At 37.1% G+C, this 8279-nt stretch overlaps 1 non-coding gene across 1 annotated transcript; it reads left to right on the plus strand.

The window, feature by feature from the left end:
• The first annotated feature begins 2013 nt into the window (after positions 1-2013).
• LOC126003193 (5S ribosomal RNA) lies at positions 2014-2131 on the plus strand. The gene has a single exon (XR_007493728.1). It is a non-coding gene; the product is annotated as a 5S ribosomal RNA (ribosomal RNA).
• Positions 2132-8279: the final 6148 nt, after the last annotated feature.

Below are 8279 nucleotides of genomic sequence, written 5' to 3' on the forward strand. Positions count from 1 at the left end.
AAAACATTCTCAGAAAAAAATAAAAGAACTCACAATATTTGCACTAACCAAACTGCTCTAAATGAACTACTCAGAGATCAATTACACAAACCAAGCACCCAATTGTAAGAACAACAATCCTACACAATATAACAGCACAACAATTCTCTTTGTCAATGATCTCCTTAAATGTCAATAAACTAAACTTCCCCATTAAAAGACACAGAGTAGAGGGTTGGATAAGGCAACAAGAAGCAGATATCTGTTGCGTGCAGGTAACACACCTAAAAGATCAGGATAGATAAAGCTTAGAATAAAAGGATGAAAATCAATTATTCAAGCTACTGGGGAAAAAGCTGGGACAGCCATACTTTTATCAGACCAAATTGCATTCAACCTCAAGAAAGTGTTCAGAGACAAACATGGACAATACTTGTTGGTCAGGGGAACACTAGATCAAGAATTCCTAACTAACCAACTTTTATGCACCAAAGTAGAGCCAGCAAAATAAGTAAGGCTTTTGCTTGCAAACCTAGAAAAACATGTGGACATAAATGTGATAGTAGTAGGAGATTTCAACACACGATTATCACCACTAGACAGATCCCCTAGGCAGAACACTAGCAGAATATAAGAGCCCTAAATGAGAAACTTGAAGAACTAGGACTAATGGATTTATATAGGGCTCTTAATCCTCAGAAGCAGAATACACATTTTTCTCAAGTGCACATGGAACCTTCTCTAGAATAGACCACACCTTTGGACACAAATATAACTTACATAAAGTCACAAATATAAGAATTATACCAAGCACCCTATCATACTACTATGCAACAGAGATAAAGATTGACTGTAAAAAGAAGATATAGAGAAAATCTGACACCTGGAAACTAAACAACATGCTCCTCAACAACAACTGGATCAAAAAAATCAAGGAAGAAATAAAAAGATTCCCTGAAATTAATGACAATAAACAAATTGCCAAAATCTATGTGACACAGTAAATGCAGTAATTAGGGGGAAAACTCATAGCAATACAAGCCTATGTTTGGAAAAAGTAAAATGACAAAATCAAAAGCTTAAAGGTACTCCATAAGTATATGGAAAACCAACAGCAAAGGAACTCAAATACAAGTTGAAGAAAAGAAATAATAAAAACCAAAGCAGAAATAAACAACATAGAAACAATGAAATAAATAAAAATAATAATGAAACCAGAAGCTGGTTTTTTGAAGGAATAAACTAGACCAACTTCTGGCAAGACTCACAAGGAAAAAAAGGAAAAACACTCAGATAAATCAGATCACAAATGAAAGGGGAGAGATTACAATAGAACCTCAAGAAATCCAAGACATCATGAGGGCTTATTATGAAAAAAATCTGCTCAGTTAAGCTGGAGAATCCAGAAGAAAATATATTATCTGAGAAAATATCATCTCCTGTAACTTAATAAAGAGGAAGTAGAAAGCTGAAACAGGCCACTCACAGCTAAAGAAACTGAAACAGTAATTAAGAAACTCCCCAAGAATAAAAAGTCCAGGACCAGATGGTTTTACAGGTTAATTCTATCAATTCAGAGAAAAATTACTACCATTGTCCTTAGACTATTCCAAAACATAGAAAAGACAGGAATCCTCCCTAATTTCTTTTATGAAGATCATATCATGCCCATTCCCAAAGCTGAAAAAGGTACCACCAAGAAAGAAAACCACAGACCAATCTAATGAACATGAATCTAATGAACAAAAATCCTTTTAAAAATCTTAGCAAATCAAAATACATCAAAAATATCTTTCATCAGGACCAAATGGGTTTCATCCCTAGGATACAAAGTATGGTTCAACATATGCAAATCAATTAACACCATACACCACATCAGCAAAAGAAAGATAAAAACTACATGATCATATCAATTGATGCAGAAAAGATTTGACAAAATCCAACACTCATTCATTATGAAAACACTCAGCAAAATAGGGCTGAAAGGAATCTTCCCCAAGATAGTTACAGTTATCTATAAGAAGCCCACATTCAGTCTACAGCCATACTACCCTGAACACGCCGATCTCGTCTGATCTCGGAAGCTAAGCAGGGTCGGGCCTGGTTAGTACTTGGATGGGAGACCGCCTGGGAATACCGGGTGCTGTAGGCTTAAGGAAAAAAAAAAAAAAAAAAAAAGAAGCCCACATCCAGCATTATCCTTAATGGTGAAAAACTGAAAGCATTTTCACTAAGATCAGACACTAGGCAAGGCTGTCCACTGTCTCCACTCTTATTCAGCATATTATTAGAAGTCCTAGCAATAGCAATCAGACAAGAGAAGGAAATCAGAAGAATTCAAATAGGGAAAGAGGAAGTCAATCTATCTCTATTTGCACATGATATGATGAAATACATTAAAAAAAACATAAAGAGTCCAAAGAAAAGTTCCTGGAAATAATAAACCAATACAGCAAAGTGGCCGGCTACAAAGTCAACACACAGTTGCATTTTTTATGAAAATAACACGACAGAAGAGAAAGAGATAAAAGAGTGCATGCATTTAAAATAGTATCTAGGGGCCGGGAAGGTGGCGCTAGAGGTAAGGTGTCTGCCTTGCAAGCGCTAGCGTAGGACGGACCGCGGTTTGATCCCCCGGCATCCCATATGGTCCCCCCAAGCCAGGGGGATTTCTGAGCGCATAGCCAGGAGTAACCCCTGAGCGTCAAATGGGTGTGGCCCAAAAACAAAATAAAATAAAATAAAAAAAAATAGTATCTAAAAATATCAAATACCTAGGAATCAACCTAACAATAGAGGTGAAAGACCTATACTATGAAAACTTTGAAACACTTCAGAAAGAAATTGAATTGGACCTAAGGAATTGGAAGAACATCCTAGGTACATGGGTAGGAAGAATCAATGTCATCAAAATGACCATCTTTCCTAAACTACTATATCAATTCAATACAATCCCTATTCAAATTTAGACATCATTCTTAAGGACTTATAACAATCAATGATAAAGTTCATGTGGGACCACAAAAGACCTAGGTTAGCCAAATCCATATTGAAAAACAAGAATCTAGGTGGCATCTCTTTACCTAACTTGAAGCTTTACTACAAAGCCATAGTGATCAAAACAGCATGGTACTAGAACAAAGACAGAGTCTCAGACCAATAGATCAGAATAGAATATCCACTAACATACCTCAAATATATGGTCAACTAATATTTGACAAAGGAACAACAACTTGAAATGAAACAAAGACAGTCTCATCAACAATTGGTTTTGGAACAACTGGAAAACCACCTGTAAGAAATTAAAGATTTATCCATACCTCACAACTTACACAAATGTCAACTCAAAATAGATTAAAGACCTTGAAATCATACCTGAAACTATGAAATTCATTGAGGAAAACATAGGCAGAACACTCCAAAGCTTATACCTCAAAAAGTTTTTGATAATAGGATGCCAATGGCAAGAGCTATGACATCAAACCAAAATAAATGAACTACATCAAACTAATAAGTTTCTGTATGGCAAAAGAAACAGGCTAAAACTAAGAAACAGCTACCTGATTTAAAATTTTTGCATTCAACACATCAGATAAAGGTTTGATATCTAGGATATTCAAAACACTCACAGATATTATCTCCACACAAAAAAATAAAAAAGTGGGAGAAAAAACAGACATTTCTCTGAGGAAGACCAAAAGATGGCCAACAGACAAAAACATGTTCATCATCACTTATCATTAGGGATATCCAAATAAAGACAACAATGTGGTACCATCTTACACCAGTAGAATGGCACATATGAAAGATAATGGGAACAACCTCTGTTGGTGCGGATGTGGTAAGAAAATAGCTCTCATCCACTTCTGGTAGGAATGCTACCTGGTTCAATCCCTATAGAAAACAATATGGAAGGTTCTCAGAAACCCAAAATTGAGCTATGTTATGACCCAGCAATCCCTCTCTTAGGTATCTATCCCCAGAATAAAAATTTTTTTATCCAAAAGTATGTATGCACACCACTTTTCATTGCATCACTCAGTACAATAGCTAAGACTTGGAATCAACCTAGATATTAAACAACAGATGAGTGGATCATGAAGATATGCTAAGCACACACTATGGAATATTACATAACGATAAGAAATGATACAATCATGCAATTTGCAGCAACAAGGATGGAACTAGAAAATAAGATGTTAAATAAAGTAAGTCAGAATAAGGACAAATACAGAATGATGTCACTTATATGTGGTATTTAGAATAAATCCATGAAAAAACACAATGATCTAAATTGTAGACACTCTGAACACAGTAATTGCCAGATTATAGTGAGAAGGAAACAAATCAACTGGAAGAGGAGAAACATAAAGCCTTGACTCTCTTAACTCTCTTTTATACTAAAAAGAAACCTGCAACAACAAAATCAGCTGTTTATATTGAACAGGTTTCAATCAACTTCTTACTACAAAGACCTATAATAATGTTCCAATGTTTTTTATCCACAGAAACAGGTGCAGAATATGTTTGGAAGCAAGAGAATCCCACTGGAGAGAATCCCACTACCAGTATGTCTTAGTGCCTTAATTTTTTTTTCGGTTTTTGGGTCACACCCAACAGCACTCAGGGGTTACTCCTGGCTCTATGCTCAGATATCTCTCCTGGCAGGCTAGGCAGACCATATGGGATGCCGGGATTCGAATTACCATCCTTATGCATGCAAGGCAAACACCTTACCTCCATGCTATCTCTCCGGCCCCAACTTTTTATGTATAAAATAACTATTCAACCTCTTTGTCCACTGTGGTTCTTGGAGATATAGGTTGGACACCCTAATTTTGCAATTTAGTTCTCTGTCATATTAGATTCCAAATACAGTGCTCAATATAACAATGTCTTGACAAAATACTCCAATCTATTCATTTTCCTTTTGATTACATCTGCTACTATAATAATAATGCCTAGGTCCTTAGAGACCACTGAAATAACCAAATATACACCATAGACTTTTGTTACAGACCACGTTAATTGGGCATCTTTTTGCAATTTACTATTATCTTTTTTCTTTTCTTCCTCTTTCTCAATTCAACTACGCTACTATTATATCATAATGCCCATGCTGGCAGATTCCTTTTAGGAAAGTAACAACAATGCACAGGACATGGTAAGTGATACCACATGGGTTAGACTCCTACTATAGTGCTCATTATCATTTTGCTTATTACTATGGATATGAAAATTATGTTTATCTTAAAATGCTCCAGGCACAATCTAATCCCGAAAGCATCAGTTAGCAAAGTTCACCCCCATCGATGAAGGGCCTAGAAATTGGAAAACCTTTCCCCTCAGATGTTTTGGCGTTTTTGTTTGTTTGTTTTTAAAGTGCTCTGACCCATCCCATAAGGTTCAGACCTTCACCTACAACTTATGAACAGATGTCTAAATGTCTGTATATAAGTGGGTGTGAGTGTGTATGTGGTGACCTCCTCTATGTTTGTCTAATCTGGATTGTACATAATCCCTGCCTATGTTGTATATAGCCCCTGCTATATGTTATCCCTCCTCCCAATCACCACCATACAAAACTCCTTTCTATCTCCAACCCTAATACTTTATCTCTCCCTATTTAACCCTCTTTACTTTCAGTTCTTAACACCTCAAGAATCAGGACCTTCCCCTTGCCCCAGTAAACTGCCACCAGTCTCCCAAAGTGTTTAGGGTTTCTGAGCAAGGGAGATTTCTACGTGACTTTCTTATCAGATTTCCTGTGATACTACTGGGTTGACACTATGAGAATTTGAGATCCAGGATCTGTAACCTTGAAACAAGTTTGGTGGCTTGGCATTTTGATAAGGTCAAGTAGTAGAGCTTGGCTGCTACTGTTGGAGTGTGGAGGGTGTGGTGTTGGGTTGCTGTGGTTCATGCAGAAGGGAAATCTGTCCCCATCCATTCTTTTGTTTTGGTTTTTGGGGACATATCTAGCTGCGTTCATTGCTTACTTTTAGCTCTACAGACTAAGGGATCACTGTTGGCAGTGCTCAGGGGACTATATGAGGTACCCAGGTTAGCCACATGCAAGGCAAGCACTCTACCAACTATGCTATCACTCTAGCCCCTGTCCCCCTTCTCTTTCTGAGAATGTCCTACAGCTATCAGCCCAGATCAAATCACATGAGCAAAGTCTGTTGAGGAACTGGGCATTTTTTCTTTTAACTTTAACTTTTTACTTTTTTTTTTTAATTTTGCTCTAGAGACTGAATCTCCATAAAGCTTAACAGAGAATAGACTATGATAAATGACACTGATTTATCTGAGTTAGTACAGTGGATAAGACACTTGTCTTGCAAGTAGCTGTCCTAGGTTGGATTCTCAGAACCACATTCTAGCACAGAGGCAGGAGTAATTCTGGAGGAAATTGGGTATGGCCCTAAAACAAAACAAAAAAAAATTTTTAAAGAACCACTCTCTCAACATTTCTCCCAACTCAATTGTGTAGATCAGTTCTCCCATTCTGTTGTCTTTGGGCCTTTGTTGCTACCTTGCCCTGTATCTAAGTCCCACACATGAGAGAGACCATTCTCAATCTATTCTTTTCCTAAATGACTTTGCTCCAATTCCACCTATTTCGCTGAAAATTGCATGTATTTATTTATGTATGTTCCTGGTCAGAACCTGTAGCCTGTCTTATGACAGTTTGCTTCAGCAGTAGAAACACCCTGTATCTCTTAGGCCAAGGGAATTTTCTAATTTCCCCTACATTTACTGCACCTCTGCAAAACAAACAAAAACAAAACAAAACAATTTGCCATATCTGCCCCCCCATTTTTAATTTATTTATTTTTCTTTTTCTTCTTTTCTTCTTTTACTTTTATTTGTATTTATAGCTTCTAGGTAGCGGTTACTGCCTTTTCTTTACAGAACCATAGAACATGAATCATCTTGTTCTACCTCATATCTCTATGTCTTCCTACAAATTGAGAAATTAAAATGTAGATGGGATCCAGGAGCATTGAGTGAAAATAAAATATGGTCAGATCTAAATACCCAAACCAAAATCAGTGACAATAAAATCAAGAAACCCAAACTACAACAAGCTATACACAAAATGGACCTGTTACACCAGCAGTCTAGGGGGTTAAGAATGGAGGTGTAGGGAGGACAAATTGGTGATGGAAATCCCCCCTGATTTTATGTAAATATGTACCTAAAATATTATTGTCAACATTATGTAAACCACTATGATCAAAATAAAAATTAAATTAAAAATAAAAAAAAAGAGTGGAGGTATGGGGAGGCATGCTGGGAACAGTGGCGGAGGGAGATCAACAATGGTGGTGGGAATGGCCCTAATTCACTGTCACTATGTAGCTGAAATACAACTGTGAAAGACTTGCAATTCACATTGGTCTCAATAAAATTAAAAAAAAAAGAAAAAAGAAAAAGAAGGTGCATTAAGAATGGAATAGCATATTGATGAAGAAGAATGAAGTAGATCTACATTATGAAGGTAAAACTATCTAAAAGGTTTTCAACAATTAAATGAAAATGTAGTTTCTTTATCTTTTAAAAACTTTTTTAAAAAATTAGGTACACTGATTTACATACTGTTCACGGTAGGGTTTCATAACAAAATGTTCCAACACACCTCCATTCAGTCCGGAATGTAGCCCCTAGACTTACCTAGCCCCTGTCCCTCTGGAGAGCTTGGTTCTCACATTTGGTTGCATAGGCCACTTATTTTACTCTTACTAAGTTTTTTTTTTTATAGCCCACGGGTGGGAGAGAACATTCTGGGTCTGCCCCCTCCTTCTGACTCCCTCCACGCAACAGAACTTACCCTATTTTTTTTTTTACAAAGCCAGAGCCCAGGTGATAAAATTAGGAAAGAAAATTCTCTCCTCTATGTAAAGAGAGGGCATCAGAGGGCAGGTGAGCCCAGCTATGTTGCTTTTTCGCTGAATATTTGTAGGCCCAGGCCTGGTAAGAGACTAAACCAGAAAGGGACAGTTGAGGCTAAGAGCCAGCAGATTGGGGAAGAGCATTGACTTTGCTTGTGGGTTTGATCCCCTGCATTTCATATGGTCCCTCCACCCCCCCAGAAGCCCGCCAGGATTAGTAACCCTTGAGCATTTCCAGGTGTGGCTCCCAAGCAAACAAAACAAAACAAGCTTGCGGACTATGTTCCCTTTATATCAAAAAAGTCAGGGGAAAAAAAAGTCATTTTCTTCTTGGCCCACTAGGAACAAGATAGGAGCAAAGTCAAAAAAATAAAAAAATAAAAAAAAAACAACCAGCAAAAC

Source organism: Suncus etruscus, chromosome 2 (assembly GCF_024139225.1).
Source record: "Suncus etruscus isolate mSunEtr1 chromosome 2, mSunEtr1.pri.cur, whole genome shotgun sequence".
NCBI classification, from domain to species: domain Eukaryota; kingdom Metazoa; phylum Chordata; class Mammalia; order Eulipotyphla; family Soricidae; genus Suncus; species Suncus etruscus.